The sequence below is a fragment of the Aplysia californica genome, unplaced genomic scaffold (genome assembly GCF_000002075.1).
Source record: "Aplysia californica isolate F4 #8 unplaced genomic scaffold, AplCal3.0 scaffold00240, whole genome shotgun sequence".
Classification (NCBI taxonomy): domain Eukaryota; kingdom Metazoa; phylum Mollusca; class Gastropoda; order Aplysiida; family Aplysiidae; genus Aplysia; species Aplysia californica.
This window is the reverse complement of record NW_004797510.1, coordinates 429940-437202: the sequence shown is the minus strand read 5'-3', so window position 1 is coordinate 437202 and position 7263 is coordinate 429940. Positions and strand designations below refer to the sequence as shown.

The following is a 7263-nucleotide window of genomic DNA, read 5'->3' as shown; positions in this document are numbered from 1 at the left end:
GAGAGAGAGAGAGAGAGAGAGACAGACAAGACAGAGAGAGACTGAGACAGAGAGAGAGAGACAGAGACAGACAGAGACAGAGAGACAGAGTCACGGTCATAATACTACTACCCAACTGTACCATGAGAACATTATTTAATTTGTCAACGATTGTTCTGGCATGAGAACGCGTATCGATGCAAAGTCAAGAGAACCCCCCCCCCTCCTTTTCTCAAGCGCAGCATCTCCTTGTGAGACTAACATAAAGACATTTACACTCGCTGTAAAATCATAGCCCCAAGCAAGGCATTTATTATTTTCACTGAGAACGCGGAAATTTGACCCGCGGCTAGCATGCTTTTAAATGACGGTCATTACTCTCAAGCAAAAAAACCATGATGGAACAAGGAGATTCTATAACAGCATAGAGCGTGTTGAACTGACTCCGGATTTCAAAGAAATATAACCAGTGCTGGGTCATGTGCGCGCGCAGAAGAAGACTTGGAGAAACAATCTACAATTTGAGCATCTGAGATGGTTTTCTTTTTTTTAAGGAAGAAGGAGATAACCACACCAGAGCACCCGCTGACCACCCATGACACAGGACGACCAAGACACCAACAATTATATATTATGTGTGTGTGCCTGGAGAAAGGTCCCAGTTGTCGGAAATTTTGGAAATTAAAATAAATGCATATTCTTGTAATAAAGGCAACGCTGAACACGCTGGTTTTTAAATTTTTCGAATATCTTGAGTAGTCTTAAAGATAATTATACCACATTTTGTAACAAGGTGTAAAAACAAAGTTTGGAGGACAAAAAAAACAACAACAACAATTTGTAGCACATTATTAACCTTTGGTGAAGTACTGCATGTTGCAAGTATAACTAATGAAACTATTTACACTTAAAAGATTACAAAATCCTTTCAATATGTTATAAAAAATGAAAAGACGCGTGTTTTCTGATGGAACTAAATCCTTGACCAGGTACGACTGTTTTGGTCTTTTCACCCCCCCCCCCCCCCCCCCCCGTTCCCCAAAAGTAGCTTTGTCGACAACTGGGACCTCTCTCCGGGCACACACACACATATAATATGTATATCAATATATTTATATTTAACTCATGATGCGTACGTTCACATACATGCTACATATACACGCACAAACACATTTCAAGACAATCACAGAATATTAATATGTTCAATGGGTACCATTTGCTCACTAAACATAACCAAGCTGGCGTCCAAATAGAAACATCTATTACAAACAGCGTATATCATTTGAAGAATGCAATTAGACTGTGGTTGATCAATAGGAAGTAAGTAAGTATTCGCTTACACCGGGTACGGTTCTGTTTCACCTTCCAGGGATGTTTGCGCTGTATCGGTTTACAATATCCTGTCGCCATACCGCGGTCCCCATTTCGCAGAATCGGTACATGGCGTTCTTTTTTTCCCTAACGTAGATAGCGAAACCAGGGACCAGGTTATTGTTCAGTTGGTAGTACTCTTAGTTTGTGAATACCGACACAGAATTTGTATTTTGCAAAATAATTACCTGATATATACAAGTGATTTGTACTTCGAAACCGTCGGCTGTTCCTGCCTCACGTGTAGATATGATTTTATACGTGCGAGGGAGAGGTGTATAGGGGTGTATGGGGAGGGTTTCTTAAGGTGGAAAATACGTAATTAACGTAAAATACGTAATAAGCATTATACATCGTTGCAGCATATCGGGTTATCCCATATCACGAGATGACCTGGAGAGTAACCCTGTTCATTTTCTAGGGAATACTGTACATGGTCGACACTGCCCTGCATTAATTAGTCGTGCAGCATTGGTACATGACTGATGCTCAAAACTAGACCATTGCGTCACAGGAAGAGAGGAGCTGTAATGAGTGCAAACAAACAAACAAACAAAACCCATCCTAGACCGTTTCCGACGTGCCTTACTTCCTGTTGTTGACTTCTGTCTTTTATTACCTGACTTTTTTCGCTGTTTATTACCTTTCCTGGCCTATTTTCATTTATAACAAAGAAGGAATTCAATAGTTGTCGTCAGCTTTCATAATTTACTTTCACTTCAGTGAGCAGGCAAACAAAAATGTGAAACACTGGAATGTTGATATTTGTTCTTGAAGTTGAACTTGTGGCGGCTATTGTTCGCAAATTATAAACAGGAAAGGGTTTTCAGTTGATTTTTGTTGAGATTAAGTCCCTTGTGCAGGTTTCTTTGATTCCCGGAAAAAGTCTTTTGTTTCATTCCTTTCATTCTCTAGAGCTACGTAGAGGAAACATAATAATATTATTGATGTTTCTACCTGAATCCAATGCAGTATGGACAGCTAAACGATCTGAGCTATAGTGTTTGCTTGGGATACCTGAGCTGAGCAGTATCATTGGAGGTGAAATTTTGTTGAGCCTTGAAAGTTTCCCTCAGACCAGAAATAACTTATTAACTTCACGCTATCAAACAACATACACAACTCACCGGCCAACGACTCAGTGAAATCGGGGGCTCAACAGTTTTTGGGCATGGAGAGATTTTCTTATATGATATTAAACCGGTCTATTTGTCTAGGTGTTGATGAAAAAATATCGTCCTGTCTTGAATAGAAGTTGAGGAATGGGTGATTGAAGGATGAAAAGGTCGCTCAGTTTCAGAGGTAAAATTAGCCAGAAAATGGCCGAAAAAGTTTGGTGACTTCCAATGCTTCATTGAAAACTAAAAATTTACATTTTCCGTGACTTTAGTCAACCATTTTCAGTAAATTTTACGCGTAAATGTGTTTCTTTTTTTCCTCCCCCCCCCCTTTTTAGTAGAGGTTTTACGGCGCTCGCAACTGGGTAGGTCATATGAGCGCCAAGGGGTGGGTGTCAACAAAGAAGTCTTTTTAGGGAATCGGGCTTACTCTGCACACCTCTCTAGCTTCAACAGCACAGAGTCTGCTTCGACTATCAAGGCACCCCGGAAGTAATGGGTCACAAGAGTGTGACAAACATACAACAGAAGTAGAGGGAAAATGACGATAGTAAGGATTATGAAAGAAAAAGCAGCAATTTCCTGTTGCAGTTCAGGCAGAGTTATGAGCATGACATTGATAAATCAGCCGATTTACAATTTACTATTATACTGTGCATAAGAACATATCAATGTCCAACCTTTGAGAATGGCCTAAATACACTTCAGTCAGCTGCACCGCCCCGGGGGGTAAATGTGTTTCAAAATGAACATATAAAACGTTTAGTCAAAAAGCAAAATTTCGACCACATTTGTTGAATGGTCGGAACAATGCCAATTTCTTCGATTCCCTCATTTTAACAAGCGCCTGATTTCGTAACCTTGTCTAGACGCGACACACCTGAAATCCAAAATCCTACTGACTTGGATTCGCTTTTCATCCTCTGTAAAGGTATGACGTAGGAATTATAAACTGCATCTATCTGGCACTCAGTACCTTAAATAAGTCAGCCTATAAGCTATGGGCGCTTTTTTCGCTGACATGATTATTGTACTTTTAAAGCAAAAAAATATATATAAGTGTTTTACAGCGCTCGCAACGACTTAGAGTCATATGAACGCACGGGACACATTAAACATTTTCAGTTCGTAGGAAATTTTGAATTTTTTCTGTGTGGCGGCAGAAGCCTACTCGATTTCTGACCACCACGCTTTCTGTAATGTGCGCAACGTACACACAGGATCACGGAGATTTTAGCCCTTATCCCAGAAGACTAGGAGTTAGAACTTACCAACCATAAAGTCAGGGGTGTGGCTGAAAGACAACAGTTCGAAGGAGCCAAGGAGCAGCAGTTGAAAGGCTGCAGAAAGAGTCAGGAGCCCAGAGGAGGGAGCAAAGGAGGTATGGAGGTGAGGGGTGGGAGCAAAAAGGGGAAACGATAGCAGACCACAGAAAAGTGTAAGAAAGCAGGAAAGGAGGTGAATGGAGAACATTTTAGAAAAGAAAATTTTCCGTCGCTGTCAGGATTCAAACCTGGGTCCTATTGAATGAGAGGCAAACACTGTAACCTCTTAACCACGTGAGCCCCCTTATTGTCTTATACCAGCTAAGTAGAACAAAACTAAATCGAAACTCAACCTTAGATTATTCTAAAACATGATTAATTTAGGTAGACCAACTCATTTTTTGAGTAAAACGAGAAAAATTTAAAACATAATGTGTTTTTTATTATTTAACTAGTGTGATTGCACGTGAAATTATAATTGCTTTACACCCCATTTGAAACAATTTAGACATGTAAGAGACAGCTACTTCGTTCCAGCTTGTCAGGGCGAACCGTGGCTGAATGGGAATCTACACCCAAGCAGAGAGAGAGAAGGGTACTCGGTACATAAAAAAACAACCCTACAACGACTTTTTTTTTTAAAGGTGGAAAAATACTGTTAAAAATAGCCCAACGTTCCCGCAGGGGGATCGAAGTCATGTCCTGGGTCTACCATGTCAAGGAACCGTACCACTTTATCTCAGACGATGATCACTATATATCTTAAGTTGAAATAGTAGACGAGCAAATTGATCGATATAATTTCTTGGTGACCTCCTTGGGAACCAACTGTGTCTCACGTACCCGGCATGGCACAGTCGTCATATTCTGATAGTCGTCTATTTGCTAATGAAGCTGTACCGTACGGAGGTTTGGCCCTGTACAGTTGAGAAATTACCATGGCCAGAGCAGTCTACCGATTCTAGAAGGAGCCTGGGGGGGTTTACATGATGGAGGAAGCTGAAACATACCACGTGGAGATTGCACGTGCTTGCACGTGAACTGTTTTTGTTGGTGTGTTTGTGCGCAGTAGTAGTAGTTGTAGTAGTAGTAGTAGTTAGTAGTAGTAGTAGTAGTAGTAGTAGTAGTAGTAGTAGTAGTAGTAGTAGTAGTAGTAGTAGTAGTAGTCTGAATGTGAGTGTGTGTGTGTGTGTGTGTGTGTGTGTGTGTGTGTGTGTGTGCGCACGTGTGTGCTCGCGCGCGTGTGCGCATGTGTATGTGTGTGTATGCGTATGTGTATGTATGTGTGTGTTTCTACGGACGCGCGTGCGGACGTGTGTGTTTAGTTTAGTTCTTAGTAAGAGTTTTACGGCACTTGCAACACAATAGGTCATATATGTGCAGAAGATTAGAGGTGTTACAAGAGAGTAACAAACACAAAAAAGAAGGAGGGTGAGATATGCATGATAGATTTGTGTGTGTGCGTGTATGTGTGCGTGTATGTGTGTGTGTGTGTGTGTGTGTGTGTGTGTGTGTGTGTGTGTGTGTGTGTGTGTGTGTGTGTGTGTGTGTGTAAGTAGAATGGAAAGGTTTTTTTTTTCATATTATCGATGTCTACGATCAAATGTGCACTTTTGATTATCTGAATTATCATAGCTTTCTTGCTTTAATTTTTTTCTTCTTTCTGCTTAGTGCACCTCCATCCAAACTACTTTTCTAACGGAACAAATAAATCATAGTACTATGGGTTTGTTTTTTTACTATTTATCCTCATTGTTTTTTATGTTTAGCTGTGGGAATAAATGTTAATTTGATTATGGCTTGACTTCTATTATTGTTCTTGACTTAGGTAACTTGATGTGGGTTTTTTTTTCATTTCTTTCTTTAATAACATGACCAGCTTTTATGGACCTGCATGTTTGTACACAGAAACACAATTAATTAAAACGAAGCAAATGAGTATGTCCATGATGATGACATTACACACCAAATAACATAGACTCTATATCCCGATAATATGCCTGTGGGCGTTCGAACTGAACTTAACAGAATTTTAATGAATTTTTACCTGCGGCGTCGTTCGTCTTGTGGTTAGGCTACCGAAATCGTAATCGTGAGGTTGCGGGTTCAGTGGTTCGAGCTGCAGGCCCGACGTTGTGTCCTTAGGAAAAGCACTTAACACGAATTTTCCTTCCTTCCCTCAGGTGGGCATATTTTCCTGGCCATAGACACCAGTATGTTAGTGTTCTAGCGCCTATAAATAGCAGCCCTCACTGCATGCATCCAGGAAGTTGGGATTGTGTCCGAATTAATGTTATCTAGTGTGTTGAGGTAACAGCATAGATTGTAAAGAGCACAGAGCTTGCTGTTGGGCAGCAGTTTGCGCTATACCAATGCTATCTATTATCATTTACCTGTCACCCATTTTCAAGAGTTTACCGACCGATTGGCCAAGAAAGGATGCTACTGTCTTGACCTTAATACAAAGCTGGTGGATCTGTAGTGGAATGGTAAAATTGATGAGTGTGGTGGAAAAATATCGAGTTTTGTTCTTCCAGCGGTTGTATTGGAAAACATGAATGGGGAACATATTCTCAGCTGTCTTGAAGGCTTTAGTCATTCCAAAAATCCTAAACATTTACTTTGAAATACGTAGGGTATCTTGCAAGTATATTTGGATAGAAATTGAAAATTGATCAACTCTAATCCTTAGCAACGGAGTCTTACTGAGTCTTAAAAGCATACTTATTTTGTATCTGTTTACTAAAGCAGGCCAATAAAAAAAGAGGCATTCAGTTGTCCGGTGTTCCTTTAACCGAGGTTTGTGAATTTCACTCAGCAACAATCGAGTAATACCTTGAACAAAGGGATGGCTTTCTGTTTTGATACTGGTTTCTTGAAATATGCATTCAGTTTCCTGTAAGACTCTTGAACAAAATCATTGTAAAAAGTGTGTGTGTGTGTGTGTGTGTGTGTGTGTGTGTGTGTGTGTGTGTGTGTGTGTGTGTGTGTGTGTGTGTTGTTTGACCCAAAGAAAGAATAATGGGGCTGGTAGTGCTGAAGCGAACAAATAGCAAAACATTTTTTTTAAAGAAGCCACAATACAGACACAATTAAGTTAGCAACACCAGAAGGGATTATTAGACTCACGACGTCTAACTCACGACGTCAGAATGTTCCCACACTTGTTAAACCCTGTCATGATCTACGTATCCACATAATAAATATGTGATTATGAAAGATTAGGTATAGGTTGTGTGACCTTTATACGCTGTCGTATTGTGTGGCGGTGATATGGAAATACAAAATGGTAAAGGTACAAAGTAAACTTTAAACGTATGTATTAAAGTAATGGAATTATCTGTTTCACATGAGATCCATAGAAGTATTCATGTACGTAATAGATGGTGCAGATGCAGCTACTGATTTTACTTATGATGCTAATATGTAATATCATATATACTGAACACCATTAAAATCGCAACACTTCGTTCGAAGCGTCTAAATACGTTGTATCAAAATAAAGATTGAAATAAGTGTGTGTGTGTGTG

The 7263-nt window shown here is 40.0% G+C and overlaps 1 protein-coding gene across 1 annotated transcript in view; it reads left to right on the top strand.

The window, feature by feature from the left end:
- The window catches only part of LOC101858557 (pinopsin-like), a 77552-nt gene that overhangs the window by 1752 nt on the left and 68537 nt on the right, over window positions 1–7263 (top strand). The window lies entirely within an intron of this gene.